We start from the raw sequence: 21,783 nt of genomic DNA, 5'->3' as shown, positions 1-21,783 counted from the left end.
GAGTGTCAGTACTGAGGGAGTGCTGCACTGTCAGAGGGTCAGTACTGAGGGAGTGCTGCACTGTCAGAGGGTCAGTACTGAGGGAGCGCCGCACTGTCAGAGGGTCAGCACTGAGGGAGCGCTGCACTGTCAGAAGGTCAGTACTGAGGGAGCGCCGCACTGTCAGAGGGTCAGTACTGAGGGAGTGCTGCACTGTCAGAGGGTCAGTACTGAGGGAGTCCTGCACTGTCTGAGGGTCAGTACTGAGGGAGTGCTGCACTGTCAGAGGGTCAGTACTGAGGGAGTGCTGCACTGTCAGAGGGTCAGTACTGAGGGAGTGCTGCACTGTCAGAGGGTCAGTACTGAGGGAGTGCTGCACTGTCAGAGGGTCAGTACTGAGGGAGTGCTGCACTGTCAGAGGGTCAGTACTGAGGGAGTGCTGCACTGTCAGAGGGTCAGTACTGAGGGAGTCCTGCACTGTCTGAGGGTCAGTACTGAGGGAGTGCTGCACTGTCAGAGGGTCAGTACTGAGGGAGTGCTGCACTGTCAGAGGGTCAGTACTGAGGGAGTGCTGCACTGTCTGAGGGTCAGTACTGAGGGAGTGCTGCACTGTCAGAGGGTCAGTACTGAGGGAGTGCTGCACTGTCAGAGGGTCGGTACTGAGGGAGTGCTGCACTGTCAGAGGGTCAGTACTGAGGGAGTGCTGCACTGTCAGAGGGTCAGTACTGAGGGAGTGCTGCACTGTCAGAGGGTCAGTACTGAGGGAGTGCCGCACTGTCAGAGGGTCAGTACTGAGGGAGTGCCGCACTGTCAGAGGGTCAGTACTGAGGGAGTGCTGCACTGTCAGAGGGTCAGCACTGAGGGAGTGCTGCACTGTCAGAGGGTCAGTACTGAGGGAGTGCCGCACTGTCAGTGGGTCAGTACTGAGGGAGAGCTGCACTTTCAGAGGTTGGGTACTGAGGGAGTGTTGCACTGTCACAGGGTCAGTACTGAGGGAGTGCTGCACTGTCAGAGGGTCAGTACTGAGGGAGTGCTGCACTGTCAGAGGGTCAGTACTGAGGGAGTGCTGCACTGTCAGAGGGTCAGTACTGAGGGAGTGCTGCACTGTCAGAGGGTCAGTACTGAGGGAGTGCTGCACTGTCAGAGGGTCAGTACTGAGGGAGTGCTGCACTGTCAGAGGGTCAGTACTGAGGGAGTGCTGCACTGTCAGAGGGTCAGTACTGAGGGAGTGCTGCACTGTCAGAGGGTCAGTACTGAGGGAGTGCCGCACTGTCAGAGTGTCAGTACTGAGGGAGTGCTGCACTGTCAGAGGGTCAGTACTGAGGGAGCACCGCACTGTCAGAGGGTCAGTACTGAGGGAGTGCCGCACCGTCAGAGGGTCAGTACTGAGGGAGTGCTGCACTGTCAGAGGGTCAGTACTGAGGGAGTGCTGCACTGTCAGAGGGTCAGTACTGAGGGAGTGCTGCGCTGTCAGAGTGTCAGTACTGAGGGAGTGCTGCACTGTCAGAGGGTCAGTACTGAGGGAGTGCTGCACTGTCAGAGGGTCAGTACTGAGGGAGTGCTGCGCTGTCAGAGTGTCAGTACTGAGGGAGTGCTGCACTGTCAGAGGGTCAGTACTGAGGGAGTGCTGCGCTGTCAGAGTGTCAGTACTGAGGGAGTGCTGCACTGTCAGAGGGTCAGTACTGAGGGAGTGCTGCACTGTCAGAGGGTCAGTACTGAGGGAGCGCCGCACTGTCAGAGGGTCAGCACTGAGGGAGCGCTGCACTGTCAGAAGGTCAGTACTGAGGGAGTGCTGCACTGTCAGAGGGTCAGTACTGAGGGAGTGCTGCACTGTCAGAGGGTCAGTACTGAGGGAGTCCTGCACTGTCTGAGGGTCAGTACTGAGGGAGTGCTGCACTGTCAGAGGGTCAGTACTGAGGGAGTGCTGCACTGTCAGAGGGTCAGTACTGAGGGAGTGCTGCACTGTCAGAGGGTCAGTACTGAGGGAGTGCTGCACTGTCAGAGGGTCAGTACTGAGGGAGTGCTGCACTGTCAGAGGGTCAGTACTGAGGGAGTGCTGCACTGTCAGAGGGTCAGTACTGAGGGAGTCCTGCACTGTCTGAGGGTTAGTACTGAGGGAGTGCTGCACTGTCAGAGGGTCAGTACTGAGGGAGTGCTGCACTGTCAGAGGGTCAGTACTGAGGGAGTGCTGCACTGTCTGAGGGTCAGTACTGAGGGAGTGCTGCACTGTCAGAGGGTCAGTACTGAGGGAGTGCTGCACTGTCAGAGGGTCGGTACTGAGGGAGTGCTGCACTGTCAGAGGGTCAGTACTGAGGGAGTGCTGCACTGTCAGAGGGTCAGTACTGAGGGAGTGCTGCACTGTCAGAGGGTCAGTACTGAGGGAGTGCCGCACTGTCAGAGGGTCAGTACTGAGGGAGTGCCGCACTGTCAGAGGGTCAGTACTGAGGGAGTGCTGCACTGTCAGAGGGTCAGCACTGAGGGAGTGCTGCACTGTCAGAGGGTCAGTACTGAGGGAGTGCCGCACTGTCAGAGGGTCAGTACTGAGGGAGTGCTGCACTGTCAGAGGGTCAGTACTGAGGGAGTGCTGCACTACCTCGATGCCAGGCTGTCAATGCCAGGTGTTGGGCTCAGGGTCCTTGCCCATTTGAGGAAGGTGATGATGGGAGTGTTCCAGGGGCCTGTACAAGGTTGGGGGCCCGGAGGGGGGGTCGGGGTGGGGGGTTTGTTGGGGCTTCCATTTAAAATGGCACCCAAGGGGCAGCAGGGTGGCACAGTGGTTAGCACTGCTGCCTCACGGCGCCGTGGTCCTAGGTTCGATCCCGGCTCTGGGTCACTGTCCGTGTGGAGTTTGCACATTCTCCCCGTGGGTCTCGCCCCCACAACCCAAAGATATGCAGGGTAGGTGGATTGGCCACACTAAATTGCCCCTTAATTGGAAAAAATGAATTGGGTACTTTAAATTTATATATAAAAAATAAATGGCACCCAATCTGCAAGGAGCCGTTTCGCAGGAAATCCTCCTCCGCATGGCGTGCCAATTGTGGGGTCGGGACTGGTTCCAAATACTGAGTCGTAAAAAGAATTTGCTTACCCTGAATGTCAATCATTAAAGTGGAGGGAGACTGCCCCCTGGAGGATCTGCTGTTCATAGCTGGCAAACTTTATTTCCTTGTTTGGAACCTCTTGAGACAGAAGACTGGTATTTATATTGCATTCTTTCCAACCTCAGGATATCCCAAAGGGCTTCACACTCAATGGTGAGCTTTTTGAGGTGCAGTCATTGTCGTAATGTAAGAAACGGGGCAGTCCATTTGTGCACAGCAAGCTCCCATAAACAGCAATGCAGTAATGGCTGGATAATCTGCTTTAGCTGATGCGGGTTCAATATTGAGCAGCACATTGGTGAGAACTCTCCAGCTCTCCTTCACAATCGTGTATCGGGGTCTTTGCATCTTTGTGAGAGACATCGATTCAACCTTTCATCTGCAAGTGCGGCACTGTCTCGGTACTTCAGTGGGAGGTGCAGCTTCGATCATCAATTGAAGTCTCTGGGGTGGGACTTGAACCCACAGCCTCCTGACTCAGAGGTTCGAAGATGAGGGAGATTGCGCTCCTTTGTCTGCAACCTCCTCAGTGAGCAATGGTATTGGCAATTCGCTTACTGCCCATAATTATCCTGTCTGGTAATATGGCCTGGTATAGCAATCCCCACATTGGAGGACCAAACGCCTGTACCCGAGTTAGAACTCGTGGGTTCAGATCCCCCTCCAGAGAGCTGAGCACCTCGCCTGGGTTGACATTCACACGGTAACACTGAAGAGGTGCTGCACTGTCACATGTGCCATCTTTCAGATGCTACATTGAACCCAGGCCCTGTCTACCTTCTCAGCTGGACACAAAAGATCCCATTTCAAGGAAGATCAAGGGAGTGGCCATTGGTGTCCTGGCCAATTCTGGGCACTGCATTTTAGGAAGGATGTGAAGGCATTGGAGAGCGGACACAAGAGATTGACTAGAATGATTCCAGGACCACAGGTTACATCGCGCGGATAGTCTCGAGAAGCTGGAGTTGTTCTCCTCCGGGAGAGCCGGCTGAGAAGAGGATGGATTGAGATGTTTAAAATTGTCATGGGTTTAGTCGGTAGCAAGTCATGAGAAATTGTTTCCAATCATTTCCCGAGGGAACGGATTTCATTCGATTAGTAAAGGAAGCAGAGGTGACGTGTTTATTAATGTTTTCACACCACGTGTAAAGAGGATTTGAAATGTGCAACCTGAAAGTGATGGAGGCAGATTGAATAGCTGGGAGTTTGAAACCCTCGCAGTGCTGGCCTCGTAACGTTGCAATGACGGCACCGTCTCCTCGGTCAGAAGGAGATTGGACTCCTCCAGTCGGCCTTGCAGTCCTAGGATGGACGCTATCATACTCCCGCATTCTCTCCTGACTCTGTCTTTGTAGTTGCATCAACTCAGGGACAACCGGACCCAGGATGGCATTGCCCAGGGTCCAGGAGAGTCCTGGGATCGAGTTTCCCCCCCCCCCCCCAAGTGCCAGATCGCTGGGACGCTCCTGCCATCACCTGCTGCGAATCATCAGCTAGGAGGTGCTCACCAGTGATCCAGAGGCCCGTCTACACTTCATCTGAGGAAGGAGCAGCGCTCCGAAAGCTAGTGACATCGAAACAAACCTGTTGGACTTTAACCTGGTGTTGTGAGACTTCTTACTGTACACTTCATCCCACCGAGCTGTGTCTGCGCTGGTGGAGGATGCGGGTGACAGACGTGACGCCTCCTTGATGGTGATGTCCGCGGAGTCTCCGAGCTGCTCTGTGTTTTCCAGGGGGCGGGAGGACTGGGCTGCTCCTCTGACTGACCTGCAAGAGAAGTGAGATAGCGTTAGTACATCGCGGAGGGTCAAGGATGCGGGATGTTTACTCACTTGAGGCTCGGCGAATTGTTTGTCCTTCGGGTGATCAGTCTTACCCGCTGCCCCCACCTCGCCATCAGCATGGGATGGGTCCTGTTCCTCCCCAGCCAGCTCAAGGGGGGGTGAGGGGGTGGACTTCCCGCATTACTCCGGGTGGCTGTGTCCTCTCTCGCCGGTTGTGCTCGAGTCTGTCCTGTGGGGTTGGGGTGGGGGGGGAGTGTGGGCAGGAGTCCGGCCAGTTCAGATGGTTGAGGAACAGCATGAGTGGGACTGGAATGGGGGCGGGGATGTGAGGAGCAGAGTTGAGACACGGGGTCACTAAAATGGTTGAGCAGGGAGGGGTAAGAGGGCCTCAGGGCAGGTGGGCAATCTGCAGGGCAGCTGGTTGAGAGATCACCTTGGAAATGCGATGGGTGTGCGAGAGGGTGCAGCGAGAGACTTGAGGTCGAAGACTTACCCTGGCCATGCAAAGCAGAGCGTTCTTTGCAGGTTTGTACATCCAGTCTGGACTTTTCGGGACATGTCAGTCTTGTGTTACCCAACCCTTTGGACCCCTCCATACACGGGGCAAACCCATTTGCGACTCTGCTGATGGGTCTTGTCTATTCAGTAGGAAGCCCCTGCTCCATTGAGAGGGAGGACAAGGGCCAAAGAGAGAGGAGGTCAGTTGGTCGCAGGCAGAGGCACAGGGTGCTCAGGGCCGGCTGGGGTTGCATTTAGCGCCAAAGAGCCTGACGGCCGGAGCAGCGCGTCCCACACCCTCACTGCAGACACCAGGAGGGCAGCGCTTCCCACACCCTCACTGCAGACACCAGGAGGGCAGCACGTCCCACACCCTCACTGCAGACACCAGGAGGGCAGCGCGTCCCACACCCTCACTGCAGACACCAGGAGGGCAGCGCGTCCCACACCCTCACTGCAGACACCAGGAGGGCAGCGCTTCCCACACCCTCACTGCAGACACCAGGAGGGCAGCGCGTCCCACACCCTCACTGCAGACACCAGGAGGGCAGCGCTTCCCACACCCTCACTGCAGACACCAGGAGGGCAGCGCTTCCCACACCCTCACTGCAGACACTAGGGTGGCAGGGCGTCCCACACCCTCACTGCAGACACTAGGGTGGCAGCGCTTCCCACACCCTCACTGCAGACACCAGGAGGGCAGCGCTTCCCACACCCTCACTGCAGACACTAGGGTGGCAGGGCTTCCCACACCCTCACTGCAGACACCAGGAGGGCAGCGCTTCCCACACCCTCACTGCAGACACCAGGAGGGCAGCGCGTCCCACACCCTCACTGCAGACACCAGGAGGGCAGCGCTTCCCACACCCTCACTGCAGACACTAGGGTGGCAGGGCTTCCCACACCCTCACTGCAGACACCAGGAGGGCAGCGCGTCCCACACCCTCACTGCAGACACCAGGGTGGCAGCGCTTCCCACACCCTCACTGCAGACACCAGGAGGGCAGCGCGTCCCACACCCTCACTGCAGACACCAGGAGGGCAGCGCTTCCCACACCCTCACTGCAGACACTAGGGTGGCAGGGCTTCCCACACCCTCACTACAGACACCAGGAGGGCAGCGCTTCCCACACCCTCACTGCAGACACCAGGAGGGCAGCGCGTCCCACACCCTCACTGCAGACACCAGGAGGGCAGCGCTTCCCACACCCTCACTGCAGACACCAGGAGGGCAGCGCTTCCCACACCCTCACTGCAGACACTAGGGTGGCAGCGCTTCCCACACCCTCACTGCAGACACCAGGAGGGCAGCGCTTCCCACACCCTCACTGCAGACACTAGGGTGGCAGGGCTTCCCACACCCTCACTGCAGACACCAGGAGGGCAGCGCTTCCCACACCCTCACTGCAGACACTAGGGTGGCAGCGCTTCCCACACCCTCACTGCAGACACCAGGAGGGCAGCGCTTCCCACACCCTCACTGCAGACACTAGGGTGGCAGGGCTTCCCACACCCTCACTGCAGACACCAGGAGGGCAGCGCTTCCCACACCCTCACTGCAGACACCAGGAGGGCAGCGCGTCCCACACCCTCACTGCAGACACCAGGAGGGCAGCGCGTCCCACACCCTCACTGCAGACACTAGGGTGGCAGGGCTTCCCACACCCTCACTGCAGACACCAGGAGGGCAGCGCGTCCCACACCCTCACTGCAGACACCAGGAGGGCAGCGCTTCCCACACCCTCACTGCAGACACTAGGGTGGCAGGGCTTCCCACACCCTCACTGCAGACACCAGGAGGGCAGCGCTTCCCACACCCTCACTGCAGACACCAGGAGGGCAGCGCTTCCCACACCCTCACTGCAGACACTAGGGTGGCAGCGCGTCCCACACCCTCACTGCAGACACCAGGAGGGCAGCGCTTCCCACACCCTCACTGCAGACACTAGGGTGGCAGCGCTTCCCACACCCTCACTGCAGACACCAGGAGGGCAGCGCTTCCCACACCCTCACTGCAGACACTAGGGTGGCAGGGCTTCCCACACCCTCACTGCAGACACCAGGAGGGCAGCGCTTCCCACACCCTCACTGCAGACACCAGGAGGGCAGCGCTTCCCACACCCTCACTGCAGACACCAGGAGGGCAGCGCTTCCCACACCCTCACTGCAGACACCAGGAGGGCAGCGCTTCCCACACCCTCACTACAGACACCAGGAGGGCAGCGCTTCCCACGCCCTCACTGCAGACACTAGGGTGGCAGGGCTTCCCACACCCTCACTGCAGACACCAGGGTGGCAGCGCGTCCCACACCCTCACTGCAGACACTAGGGTGGCAGCGCGTCCCACACCCTCACTGCAGACACCAGGAGGACAGCGCTTCCCACACCCTCACTGCAGACACCAGGAGGGCTCACAGGAGACCCCCCCCCGCCCCCAGGCACACACTCACACACACTCAGTCACACACACACACTCAGTCACACTTACACACACACGCTAACACACACACACTCACTCACACACACACACACACACACTAACTCACACAGACACACACTCACACACACACACACACACTCACTCACACACACACACACACTAACTCACACAGACACACACTAACACACACACTCACACACACACTCACACACACACTAACACACTCTCATTCACACACACACTCACTCACACACAGTCACACACACACACTAACTCACACAGACACACACACTAACACACACACTCTCACACACACACAGACACACCCTCACACACTAACACACATACACACTCTCAGACACACTAACACACACACTCAAACACGCACTCACACTCACTCACACACACTCACACACACACTCACACAAACACACTAACACTCACCCACACACTCACTCTCACACACACGCACACACACTCACTCACACACACTCAGTCACACACACACACTAACTCACACAGACACACACACAAACACACTAAAACACACACTTTTACACACACTAACACACATACACATTCTCACACACACTAACACACACACTCACACACAGTTACACACACACACTCACACACATCCACTCACACTCACACATGCACTCATACTAACACACAGGCACCCTAACACACACACTCAGTCACACACATACACACACTACCTCACACAGACACACTCTCACACACACAAACGCACTAACACACAAACTCACACACACACTCACACCCACATACTCACACACTCACTCACACACTCACTCACACACTCACACACACACACTCTCACACACAGACACGCTCTCACACACACAAACACACAAACTCACACACACACTCACACCCACACACACACACTCATTCACACACTCACACACACACACTCTCACACACACACACTCTCACACACACAAACACGCTCTCACACACACTCACACACAGACACGCTCTCACACACACAAACACACACACTAACACACACACTCTCACTCACACATGCACACTCACTCACACGCACACACACACCATCACACACTCTCACTCTCACTCACACTCTCACAGACCCACACACATATACTCACACGCAAACACACATACACCCTCACACACCCTCAGACACACTCTCACTCACACATGCACAAACATGCACACTCTCACACACACATACACACACTCTCACACAGACTGTCACTCACACTCTCACATGCATGCACACTGATACACACACACACACTCTCACTCATACTCTCACACACCCACGCATGTACACTCACACTCTCACATACACTCACTCTCACATGCACACACTCAGACAACATAGCGAGAAAGGGAGAGGGAAGAAGAGAAAGCTAAAGTAAACGGCTCACGTATCTTTGGTGCGCCGGGGCGCATTCCAGTTAATGTCTTTCTGAAATTGAAGCTTTTGTTTCGGTACTTCTTCCTTCTCGGCCTGAGATGGGTTTCTCTGGCAAGGTTGTCTACTTTCTCTGCAGTTTCAGGTTTATTTCAAGTTTACAGTAAAGATGGGCTGGCATCACTGGTTTTAGAACAATAAAGCAGTTCTTTCACAAGAGAGAGACAGAAGGTTCCTGGTCCTTCCAAGGTCGTAGCATTTCTGCTGCTTCTCTCAGAAACATCCCGCAGGAACTCATCACTGACTGTTGTCAGGCAGAAAGCGGCCGGGATTCTCCCTTCAGGGGGCTAAGTCCCCTCGCCTGTGGGAAAACCTGGCGCCAACGACTCCGGCGTCAACTGGCCCCCAATGTGAGGAATTCCCAACTGTCTCGGGGGCTAGATGGACGGCGGAGGGGTTGGCGCCGCTGTAGCCGGCGCTGAAGGGACTGCGTGAGTTCGCGCATGCGTGGAACGCCCATCGTGAGTTGGCGCATGCGCAGACCGGCCAGCGTATTCTGGCGTATGCACGGGGGGTTCTCTTCTCCGCGCCGGCCATGGCGGAGCCCGACAGGGGCTGGCGCGGAAGGAAGAAGTGCCCCCACGGAACAGGCCCACCCGCATTCTAGAACATTCTAGAACACCTTCAGTCCATGAATACGCAGACCAACAAGTAGAAAATTACCTCATTACTCTTTACTCATTTACTCTTTGAGGTTTTCTTCAAGAGGGGTCGCTTAACCGGGAGCCAATGCCGGTCAGCAAGAAGACTGGTGACAGGCGAATGGAAATTGGTTTGAGTAACTTCTTTTGCTTGACTCATTCATTTATTGTCCATCCCTAATTGCCGCTAAACTGAGGGCAGTAATGAGTCAATCACATTGCTGTGCACCTGGACCAAAACCAGAAAATACTGGACAATCTCAGCAGGTCTGACAGCGATTGTGGAGAGAGAGAAGAGCTAACCCTTCGAGCCTGGATGACTCTTGTCTGGATGACACTGGACGTCAAAGTCTGGACTCACATGCAGGCCAGACCGGGTAAGGATGGCAGATTTACTTTCTTAACGGACATTAGTGAACCAGATGGTTTTTTTACGGCAATCAATGATCGTACTCATGACATCATTACTGAGACTCCCTTATTAATTGAATTCAAACTCCACCAGCTGCTGCAGTGGGATTTGAACCCATGTCCCCAGAGCATTCGCCTCAGCCTGTGGATTACTGATCCAGTAGAGATGACCACAGGGGCAGCAGAGTTGTGGATAACCTCGAGTTTACAGAGCATGAAATGTGGGAGTGCAGCAGTAGTGTGTTGGAAATGTCCAAACCAGAGGTAAGAAATATATGGAGAGAGTTTCAGCCGTAGATGAATATTGGGGGTTAGAAAGTTGGGAAATACTTCGGAGGGAGGAAAGAGACCTGAATATGTGGTCGGAAATTCATGGCGGGGTCAGATGTGACGCCAAGGTTGCAAATAGACAATTCTGCCTCGGAGACGCCCAAGAGGCTGAATGACCTCTTCCTGTGCTTATATTCCGAGACTGAAGTCTTATGTATTGATTTGTCTCCATCATTGAAATCCTGGGACCAAACTGCAGAACTGTAAATGGTACTTACAAGCGAACAAACTGTGGGTTCCAGTGTTTCTTGATGGACGCCTGCACCTCTTGGAAATGCTAATCCCAAAGGCCGTTTCATTAGTGTGAAACTCATTCACCAATCTGCTGGTGCTGGTAAGCGAGAATCTTCCCCGTCGAAACACCTCTGTATGTTCATCGGCTATTCGTGAACCCTGGATGTGGGATTGTTGCACGATGTAGGAATTTGCAATGAAAAGCTGGAGGGGTTTATGGCAATCAATGTCATGGGAATGATTTGTCGCACTTGGACACTTGTGTTTGGGTACAGGGGTCATGACTTGTAAGGTTAACTGTGGGCAAGGTTGATATCCCTACACACTCAAACATACCCGTCTGAGTGATCGACAGGGTGAGTACCGTTCGGAATTTATGAGATTAGTCCAGCTTAATTAGAAGGGAGCGAGGAACTGGTGTTTGCAAATTACTGGTGATAACTGTCAACTTGTAAAGGATTCTGATTTGTGAACTTTGGCAATTTTCTCTGCACGGCTGGGTTGAGGTGGGAGTGCGGGTTCATTTAGCAATGCCCCTTATGTGTTCTTCACCTTTCGTTAAACTTACCCCAAAAGACTATCCATGGAAACAGCTAAGCAATAATTCTGTTTCTCGCTCCACAATGCTGTCTAACCTCCAGAGTGCTTCTCGCATTCTCTGTCTTTATGCATTTCCAACCTCGGAAATATTCTACATTGTACAGTTTGCAAGTTTCGATTAATCCTCAGTATTCATAGACCTTCGGGGTGAGGGACCCGTAGATGTCTGATAACCTTGTATAGAAATTTACAAAAGAAATCCTGTCTAAATGTTCAAAATACAAAATATTTAAAGATCTTGATCTGAATGCTAAACCGTCCTTTACAAATAGGCTTTGAGATCACTTTCCTCCAGTCTCCATTATGTCCTTAAGGACCAAGTGAAATCTGCCTGACATTCTGTGAAGGGTTCAATTTGCCTGGCTCAGTCACATTCAAACACTGCTCTCTCTTCAGTCACATCCAACCTGGAGCAAGATTCATAACATCAAATATTCATGTAAAGAATGGTTGATGAACCTGTGAGCGAGCCATTCCAATTTATGTGTCAGACTCACTGCATGTCCTGATTTTTCATGTATGGTACAATCTGACTGGACTGTACGCAGAACAATACTTTTCACTGTACCTCGGTACACGTGACAATAAATCAAATCCAAATTCAAGTTTGTTGTCAAGCCTGTCACAGTGAAGGTGAAGGTGGCTTTTCACTGTCTGTATGGCCAGAGAATCAACAAGCTGCACTCTCGCCAACAGTTTGAGTCTCTCTCCAGAACTCGGGATCTAGTCTGACAGACCCGGATAATCTGTGAGCTACTTCAGTGATGTAGAAAGCAAACTCCCGCTGGTGATGCAAATCTGAAATTAAACTGAAAATGCCTGTGTGATGAGAAAAAAAAAACTTGCCTTAATTGGGATTTCGGGAGCCACAGTTCCCAGCATGCTTCGGGGCTTCTACAAGTGCGTCAGCGGGGAAGGGCCTGCACAAATGCAGTTTATTTATTTTCTGTCTTCAAGCCGGGAACTGGCCCTGCGCCTGCCTGGATGGAAAAGAAGGAAAGTGAAACATCCCAAAACTGCAGGTCAGGTGAGCGGAAGGGGAGAGCCATTTTGTGGAGAGTGTGCCCCAGGGAGCAGGACATGGGGAGGGGGACAGGGAGAAGGTCCCAAGACAGCGAGTGGGACAGAAAGAGGTCACAGGAAAAATATCCCAAGTTCAGGGGCAAGGACAGGAATCTGAAACAAGTCCTGTTAAGGAGCAGAGAAATAGGCTGCAAATTAAAGACAGAACCGTAGCGGACAAACTTGAAGCAAAGAGGGCACAAGAGAAACCTAGAAGATCCAAGAGGGCAGCCAGAGGCTGCGACTCCGTGCTGAGGCTGTAAGGACCAAGGTACCCATTCCGGAGCAGCCTCATTCTGCTGAGCACGGCCAAAGATCTGAAAAATGTGCTTGGAAGGTGACGTTTAATTGTACGCAGAGATTCAGGGGAAAGGAATCTCAGAAGGTGAGATTGAAAGCCTGGAAGGTGGATGCTTGGTAACATCGTCGGAGTGGGAGTGACTTTTCAGAGATAATTCCAAGGTGAGTCCTTCAAACATGGAGATTGGTGACCCTCGTGAGAAAGACAGAGACCCAGTGAGACTGGTGCCTCACAATGTGACAGACATCTGGGTGGGCTGGTGAGAAGTCCATAGAATCTGCTTTGGTCACTGATGTGTTGGGTGTTCTGGATCCGTGGAACACATACAGGCCACCAACACTTAAAATAGTGCAACACTATTTTATTAAGTTAGAAACTGTTGAACATACTTTCATTGTGGGTTAACACGATGTTAGATTAAACTAAAGACCTATGCCTTGTCCTAACCAGTCTATGCACTCAACGCATGGTGAAGAACTGTGCTGTACGCTGTAAGCTCTGTCCTTCTGAGAGGCTGTATCCCGAATGAGCGGGAACTCTGATGCCCTCTGTCTTTATAGTGAGTGTCCTCTAACTGGTGATTGGCTGCGGTGTTGTGTGTGTTGATTGGTCTTGCTGTGTGTCCATCAGTGTGTGTGTCTGCACCATGATATACTGGTGTATATTATGACAGTCACATCTGTCATTTATTTTGGAGTGTGGTGTGTCTGTCCTCAGTTCACCAGTTGATTCACATATTTTGCATACTTAACCTGAACATTAGAGTATAAGGTAGATATTGTGGATTGTTTGATCTTTCCAAATTTGTGCGTGTTTGTAAATAGATAGCTGGGTTAAAGAACGGCAAATATTTGAATCATTTTCTTGTGTTTGTATTGAGATCTTTCCAACCTTTTGACTGGTGTAATATAGTTAATTTTTCTTATTTAATACATTTTTTATTCTTTGCGCTAACAGTTCATCAGCAGACCTCTGGTGGCGGGAATGTGGTGAGGGTCGTACATGTGGTGGCTCCCCCCAAGGTTCTTGGCTTTTGGCTCTTTCTGCCTGGTTTATGGGTGATTTTTTTGGAGGAAATTGTTGCAGTTGATGGAGTAAGACCACCTCGATCGAGTAAAGTCCTGTAGAAATAGCACAAATCAGACGTTGGGTAAGGGGTCATCGTAAGACTCAAAGGTTTCCCGAGCCTCAGCAGGGGGGGACGTAGCGACGGTTTCGGTCGAGTCGGTGGCCCCTCAGTGGGCAACTGAGAAGTTGGTCAACTTCTTAACTGAAGAATTTAAGAAGCAACGGCAGTCGCTGAGGACCTGGAGGAGGCAATGGAGGGGGCTTTGGCTGCAATTAAGGAGGCCATGGGCAAGACATACCAGCATTTTGTGGTACAGGGGGCGACGATACTGAAGGTGGAGGGGTCACTGTCTCACCATAATGATCGGGTTGTCTCCTTGGAGGCAGAGGTAGCGGTGTTGGCTAAGAAGCGGAGAGTGCCAAAGGCCAGTGTTGACGATTCCAGATGTCTGAACATAAGGATCGTCAGGCTGCCAAAGGCAGGCTGCCAGGGGCTGGTTTAGCACAGGGCTAAATCGCTGGCTTTTAAAGCAGACCCAGGCAGGCCAGCAGCACGGTTCCATTCCCGTACCAGCCTCCCCGAACAGGCGCCGGAATGTGGCGACTCGGGGCTTTTCACAGTAACTTCATTTGAAGCCTACTTGTGACAATAAGCGATTTTCATTTCATTTCATTTCAAAGACCCAGGAGAGCTCCAACTCCACAGACTCTGTGCCCAAGATGTTTAGAAACCTGGTGGGGGAGGGAGTCTTTCCTACTTCTCCTGAGTTGGTGCGGCTCACAGATCGCTGAGGCAGAAACTCAAATTGTGCGATCATAGTCAGGTTTCATCGATACCTGGATAAGGAGGGGGTCCTGAGGTGGGAGAAGGACCATCAAGACTGTAATTGGAATGGCCAGGCCACCAGAATATACCAGGACGTTGGAGCAGAGCTGCCGAGAAGGCGTGCGCCGTTTAATAAGGCCGAGGCCTCGCTGTAGTAGAGCAACGTGAGGTTTGGTGTGGTGTACCCGACCCGTCCCGGCTAACTTTCAAGGACAGAGACTATTATTTCGATGCACCAGAGGATGCAAATGGGTTTGTCAAGAAGAAGCACAGACTGGGATGGCCGAAAGTGCTCGAGGATTATGGAGTTTGTCGTTTACTCATTGTTAAGTTCATCTGTATGTGTAGTTTTGGGAGTTTTTTTGTGAAATGGGGGAGGGCTTGGGGCTGTGCCTGGGCTTGTTGGTGCGTGTTCATTTTGGGCGATGTTGGGGTTTGTATGTATTGCACTGTTGGGCGGAATTCAATAGCAGAATTTCAAAGTTGATTTGTGGTGGGTTTTTCAGGGAGTTTCCTGATGGCTCTGTCGCTGAGCTCCCCGTCGCTATCTAACCACACTTCGGGCTGGATTCTTCCTTCCCGCTCGCCGCAAGATCGCCATGGGCGGGGCGCGGACCATGTATAGGTCCATCGACATCGAGCGGGGATTTCCGGTTGCCAGGCGGACGTGGGCGGAGAATCCCCCCCTTTAGTCACATTTGGGCCCTGGGGGAGTTTCTCACCGGTTTAGCCCACACTTAGGACACGATTCTGCGGAACAATTTCTAAGTGCGGTAGCCAGCGGGAACTGCCATGACCTTCCCAGAACTCGGCCCAGCGAGGCCGGCAATGCTGTTCAACATTAATTGGTCCACTTAACCAGGCCTCCCGGGCTTCCCGCCGCAAATGAAGGCTCGCCAGCCGATTCACCGGGGCCGCGCTCGCCAGCCCCCGGCTAACAAGGTCGAGCAGCACTTAAGTTGCACTTGCTCAGCCAACCCCAGCCAGCTCGCAGCCAAGTCGCCCAGGAGACCGGTCCCAAGATTCGGGGACGCAGACCTTGGTAAGCTCCTCGATGCTGTAGGAGGCCAGGAGGGATGTTCTGTTCTCCCTAGGATCCAGTGCCACCTGGGATGAGGTAGCGACAGCTGTGAGCGCCGGGAGTGTGACCAGGGGTCTGGCCTTCAGTGCAGGGAAAAGGTCAGTGACCTACACCAGGCAGCAGGAGCGGGTAGACATCAACGCACCCCCCCCCCCCCCAAGACCTTTCCGCCCCCACAGGAGTGACCACACCCTCCCCCTTAAACCCCACTACCCTTCCTTCACATCCCCCCCCCGCCACTGTGAACCATGCATGTGGCTAACAATGCCCTCTCTGTGTCTCCTCAGGAAAAGCTCTCCCACAATCCCCAGGAGAGGTCCAGATGAGCAGTGGTGTGTCAAAATTTAGGATCCTCACCACCTACAAGGAGAGGGCCCTGGAGGTGACTAGTGTGGCCGAGGACAGGACGGTCACCAACGCGGAAGCTGATTGTCACCACAGAGGTGAGGAACAGGACCTGTCAAACGTGAGTTGTCATTGCCTAACTGACTGACCCACCCCTCCCACTGACCTCATGTCCATTCTCCCGCAGGTCCTCCAGCCGACAGCGCCGGCTCATCCCTGGCGGCACCTTCTCCAGTCTCCCATGTGATCACCTCTGAGGGGAGCTCCGCGGATACCACCGTATGGTCGGCAAAGTAGCACAGTGGTTAGCACCGTTGCTTCACAGCTCCAGGATCCCGGGTTCGATTCCCGGCTTGGGTCACTATCTGTGCGGAGTCTGCACGTTCTCCCCGTGTCTGCGTGGGTTTCCTCCGGGCGCTCCGGTTTCCTCCCACAAGCCCAGAAAGACGTGCTTGTTAGGTGAATTGGACATTCTGAATTCTCCCTCAGTGCACCCGAACAGGCGCCAGAGTGTGGCAACTAGGGGCTTTTCACAGTAACTTCTTAAGTGGGTGTAAGACCTACTTCAGGGAGTGCTGGTTGGTCCTGTCCCTTTTGGGTGGAGTTCTGGCTCCGACGCCTTGCGGGACCTGGGTGAATCCCGCAAGGACCGGAGGCTGGCGGGAAGCCCGCTAGAGGCTCTCCTGGGATTCTCTGGCCACACCGTGCTTTCACAGAACGCAACGCAGCAAAAGAATTGGACCCAAAATGTCTGTGAATTCAAATAGCAAAGGCTGGCAGCTGATTCACCTCATGTCAGCGTCCCGGCAGCTCTTTCAGTATTATCCGACATTGACCGGAACCTTCTCCAGAATAGTCATCAAGATGAAGGGATTGAAGGGACGGTTGCGAAATGTGCTGATGGCAGAATGATAGCTAGGACAGTAAGTTGTGAAGAGGACATTTAGTTAGGCCCCATTTAGAATACTGTGAGCAATTTTGGGCCCCACACCTCAGGAAGGACATACTGGCACTGGAGCGGGTCCAGCGGAGATTCACACGGATGATCCCAGGAATGGTAGGCCTAACATACGATGAACGTCTGAGGATCCTGGGATTATATTCATTGGAGTTTAGGAGGTTGAGGGGAGATCTAATAGAAACTTACAAGATAATGAATGGCTTAGATAGGGTGGATGTAGGGAAGTTGTTTCCATTAGCAGGGGAGACTAGGACCCGGGGGCACAGCCTTAGAATAAAAGGGAGTCACTTTAGAACAGAGATGAGGAGCAATTTCTTCAGCCAGAGAGTGGTGGGTCTGTGGAATTTAAGACAGAAGTTGATAAATTCTTGATTTCTCGAGGAATTAAGGGCTATGGAGAGAGAGAGCGGGTAAATGGAGTTGAAATCAGCCATGATTGAATGGTGGAGTGGACTCGATGGGCCGAATGGCCTTACTTCCGCTCCTAGGTCTTATGGTCTTATGGACATAAGGGAGCTACAGATGGACATAGGTGGGTTAAGTGAGTGGACAAAAATCTGACAAATGAGACATAATGTTGACAAATGTGAAATGGTCGATTTTGGCAGGAAGCATTAGAACGTTTCAGGAAACAGAGGTAGGTTCAAGTGATCTATTTGTTTTAGTAAATATGAGAAATAAGGTACAGACTTGAGTGGGTTTAATTTAGTGTTTTTGTGCGGGACAGGGTACAACTTTAGTTAGATTCATTTAAAACAAAGTATGGGGGATTTTTGGTTTCCGTACAAACTGTGTTCCTATTGGGGGCTGAGAGAGTTTACAATGTCTAAAGTAAATAAGAGATTTGAGAAGGAATGAGCTGTTGATTAGCAACAATGAGCCACTTTCAGGGAGATGACCATTTCTGAATTTTAATGTTTAACTGGATCCAGGCAGTTGGTGATCGGAAGCTACAGTGAGAACAAGTCTTAGTTCTGCAAGAAGCAGGAAGTTATACAGTCGAATAATGGACATGAAAGGAAGCTCCAGAGAAGCTAAAGGACAGTTCTAGAAACTAGACGTTTCCAAAAAGTTTGAAGTTAAAAGAACAACGAGGAACTACTATGGCAACAGGGGCACTGAAGCCAAAGACAGAGCTGGAAATGCAGACCTGAGTGAAGTTGGGGAGGGAAAAGGCAGAGATAAGAAGCAATCATAAGTTTGGTGTCCTTATTTCCAGCCTTTGGAAGCAATGGTATTCTGTTGGCACTGAGTATCTGAGATTTTCTTTAGAGGTTTGGATGCTGTGGCAATTCAAGACAAAGGAATTCTGAAAGGATAGTTGGAAAACCTGGAAGCAGATCCTTGCTAAAATGACTGAGAGAAAGTTTTGTTTGAAAGGATAGTTGCAAAACCTGGAAGTGAGGAAAAAATTGGTTGGAAGAAGATTTTATAGCGTATCCTTTTGAGAGTCAAGTTTAGAAACACTCATGTGACAATCATCTATGGGACATTTGAGGAGAAATACACAGAAAATTGATTGAGTGGCATCTGCGACTTGGTTTCAGAATGGAGTGTGTCTGACCACAGTCAACCTGTGGGCTTAAAGGGACAATGTGTTTATTCAGATCATCATAGCATAAGATAGATTATGTAACCTGAGTAATCCTTGAAATCTGTGTACATTTGTAAAGATAAGGAGGAGCGAAGGAGTATTATATTAAAATAAAACGTTTCCTGTTTCATCATTTTTGTTGTTGTTATAAGCTAATTGACATTCCTGTGATTCTGTTTCTCCACGTTTCTACAAAAATAATAAAAATTATCCAGCGGAATTCTCCGTCGGCGGGATCCTCCTCTTCGCCGGCAGTGCACCCACACCCATGGGTTTCCCGAAGGCATGAGGTGGCCACAATGGGAACAAAGAATTCCACTGCTGGCGGGGAATGTGCCATGCTAGAAGACGTGGCTGGCGGATCGGACAATCCTTCCGATGGTCTGTTAATCTATGGTTCGATTCTGGAATCTTCCCAACCAGTTATAGCATCAACTGGAATGATAACAGAAGCATTCTCTCAAAATGATAAGAGATTGCAAAGCTCTGAGGTACAGAGGGATCTGGGTGTCCGAGTGCATGAATCACAAAAGGCTGGTGTACAGGTACAGCAGGTAATTAGGGAAGGATAATCGGATGTTATTGTTTACTGTGAGGGGAGGTTATGCATCACTCGCACTGGACACTGGTGGGAGAACATCTGGAATCTGTGTTCAGTATTAATCTCCTTATTTTAAGAAAGGCGTAAACCAGTTCAGAGCAGGGAATGGACGGGCTGTCTTATGAGGAAGGCTTAGCTTGTATCCAGAAGAGTTTAGAAGAATAAGAGGTGACTTGATCGAAACGCTCCTAGTTCATATGTTTGTCTGTAAGAGCACGACCCTTGGCTCATTTCTGCTCCTCCCCTCCTTATTTCCTATCTTTTGCCAACGAGACTGAGAACATCATTCTGAACCATTCCTTAGCTGATTTCTGATCGTTTACGGGAAGAGCCACAGTTCCGCTGATGTCCTGCTAGGGGCACTGTTGGTCCATTGGAAGCCGATGATCTCAGCATTGCCACCTGGAGGGCTCACTGGTCACTGCAACCCCGACTGACTCAACAGGACCAATTTAATTAAAGGAATATTTTCATTGTAAATTTCAGAGAGAGAAAAATATGAAGGATGGGGGGAATGGCTCAACCAAATGGGATAGTATCCACAAATTGGGACAAACACAACAGATATCCTGGAAACAAGTCATTTATTTATTCATTCCCCTTTGAATGCAGCCTGGCTGTGCAATCTGACACCTTCTGTCAACTTTTAAAAAATATTCTTCCACCACGAGAAATAAAATGCTCAATAATAATGGACTGCTTCATTTAATAGGATTGCACAGAAGTTACAGCACGAGAATAGGCCATTCAGCCCACCTGCTCTCTGCTGGTGATTATGTTTCACCTGAGCCTCATCCTACCCTCCCCCTGTGAGTGCGTTGACCCAGATTCTCCGTTAACTGCGTCCCTGCTGTTTACCTCAACCACTTCCCGTGGGAGCAAGCTCCACATTCTAACCCATTAAAGAAGCAGCTCCTGGATTCCCCGTTGGTGGCAGAACCCGAGATTTCTTCTGCCTCGACAATCGTCTCCATGTCCAGCTCAGCAAACCCCTTCATCATGTTACAGGCCTCTAGCATCTCAGCTGTCTGTTCTGTGCGGGAGAATCATCTCAATCTTTCCTGGGAGCTATAACCCTCTGATCCTTCTAATTCCTTGTTTCTCCCTCGCTGGCGCCTTCCCGTCCTTCACAATAGTGCACCGCACGGAACCCCCAAGTGTGGTCCGACTCAGGTTTTAATTTGCTAGTTCAACGTAACTTCTCAATTTTGCAACACCACCCCTTTCAAAATGAACCCAAGTGCTTCGAAATAGTGCCCCGGGATGTCCCACACCTAAACGAGTGAACGACCGAACCGTAGGTTACTGTCTCATCTGAAATTTGGCACCTCCTCCAGCGACGGCCTGAGAGTGTCAGCCTAGACCTGGTGCTCAACAGGGTCAATAACAACCCAGCTGGGCCCTTGTTTAAACCTCAAGTGTGTCTCGTGCTGCTGTGATTTTCGCAGTAACCTCATTGCAGTGTTAATGTAAACCTACTTGTGACACCAATAAAGATTATTATTATATTGTTATTATTATTGGGTGCGGGTCCCTCGCAAATAGCCCAGTCCATCTGCAGACCAGGGCCACACACAACTCCCCCCTCCTCTTTGCTCATTCAATGCTTCTTCAACAAAGAAATCTTCAGCTGAAGCAATCAAACTATGTACCTGTGCTATGATCCACAATGAAAAAGGTTGAGTTAATTGTGGACACTCAGATTCAAATGTTTAACACAAATCATTTCCCGTACCAGCCTCCCCGAACAGGCGCCGGAATGTGGCGACTAGGGGCTTTTCACAGTAACTACATTTGAAGCCTACTTGTGACAATACGCAATTTTCATTTCATTTCAGAAGCTCATTCTGGGGATGTGAGAATTGCTGCCAAGTTGGCATTTATTGTCCAGAAAGAGTTTTTTTTTTATACTCTGGCGATGTGAGTCTTAAGCTGCTGCCTGTTAGACAGAAAGTGGATGTTCACATCAGGGGGCATTTGAAGGCCACAGGTGTGTTTTTTACATTGGGGGCACCTTGTAAAGGCAGACAGACGGCATGCTAGCTGGGTCGCATGTTTCAGAACGCTGTCACACACTCGGATGGCTCGATTACACTGCTCCCCCCTTTTAATAAAAGATTTAAATTCAATAAACAATTTACATTCTCCCTGGCTATGCAATTTCAAAAACAGGCAAAACCAAATCCTGGAGAAAATGAACACTTGGCAAAATAACAACTCTTTTCTTTCATTTAAAAAAATATATATATTTTATTCAAATTTTTTGGCCAAACATAACAATACAAAGTTTTTCCTTTTTAACAACAATAAAGCAATATAAATAACAGTGGCCAGTTTTTAACAAACAAATAAATGATATATAAACAAAAAAGTAAATGGCAACTGCCTTATCAAAAATAATTACTCTCCAAAAATACAATCCAACAGTCCAATATACATTACCTAATACAAA

Source organism: Scyliorhinus torazame, chromosome 8 (assembly GCF_047496885.1).
Source record: "Scyliorhinus torazame isolate Kashiwa2021f chromosome 8, sScyTor2.1, whole genome shotgun sequence".
Taxonomy (NCBI): Eukaryota; Metazoa; Chordata; class Chondrichthyes; order Carcharhiniformes; family Scyliorhinidae; genus Scyliorhinus; species Scyliorhinus torazame.
This window is presented reverse-complemented; position numbering follows the sequence as displayed.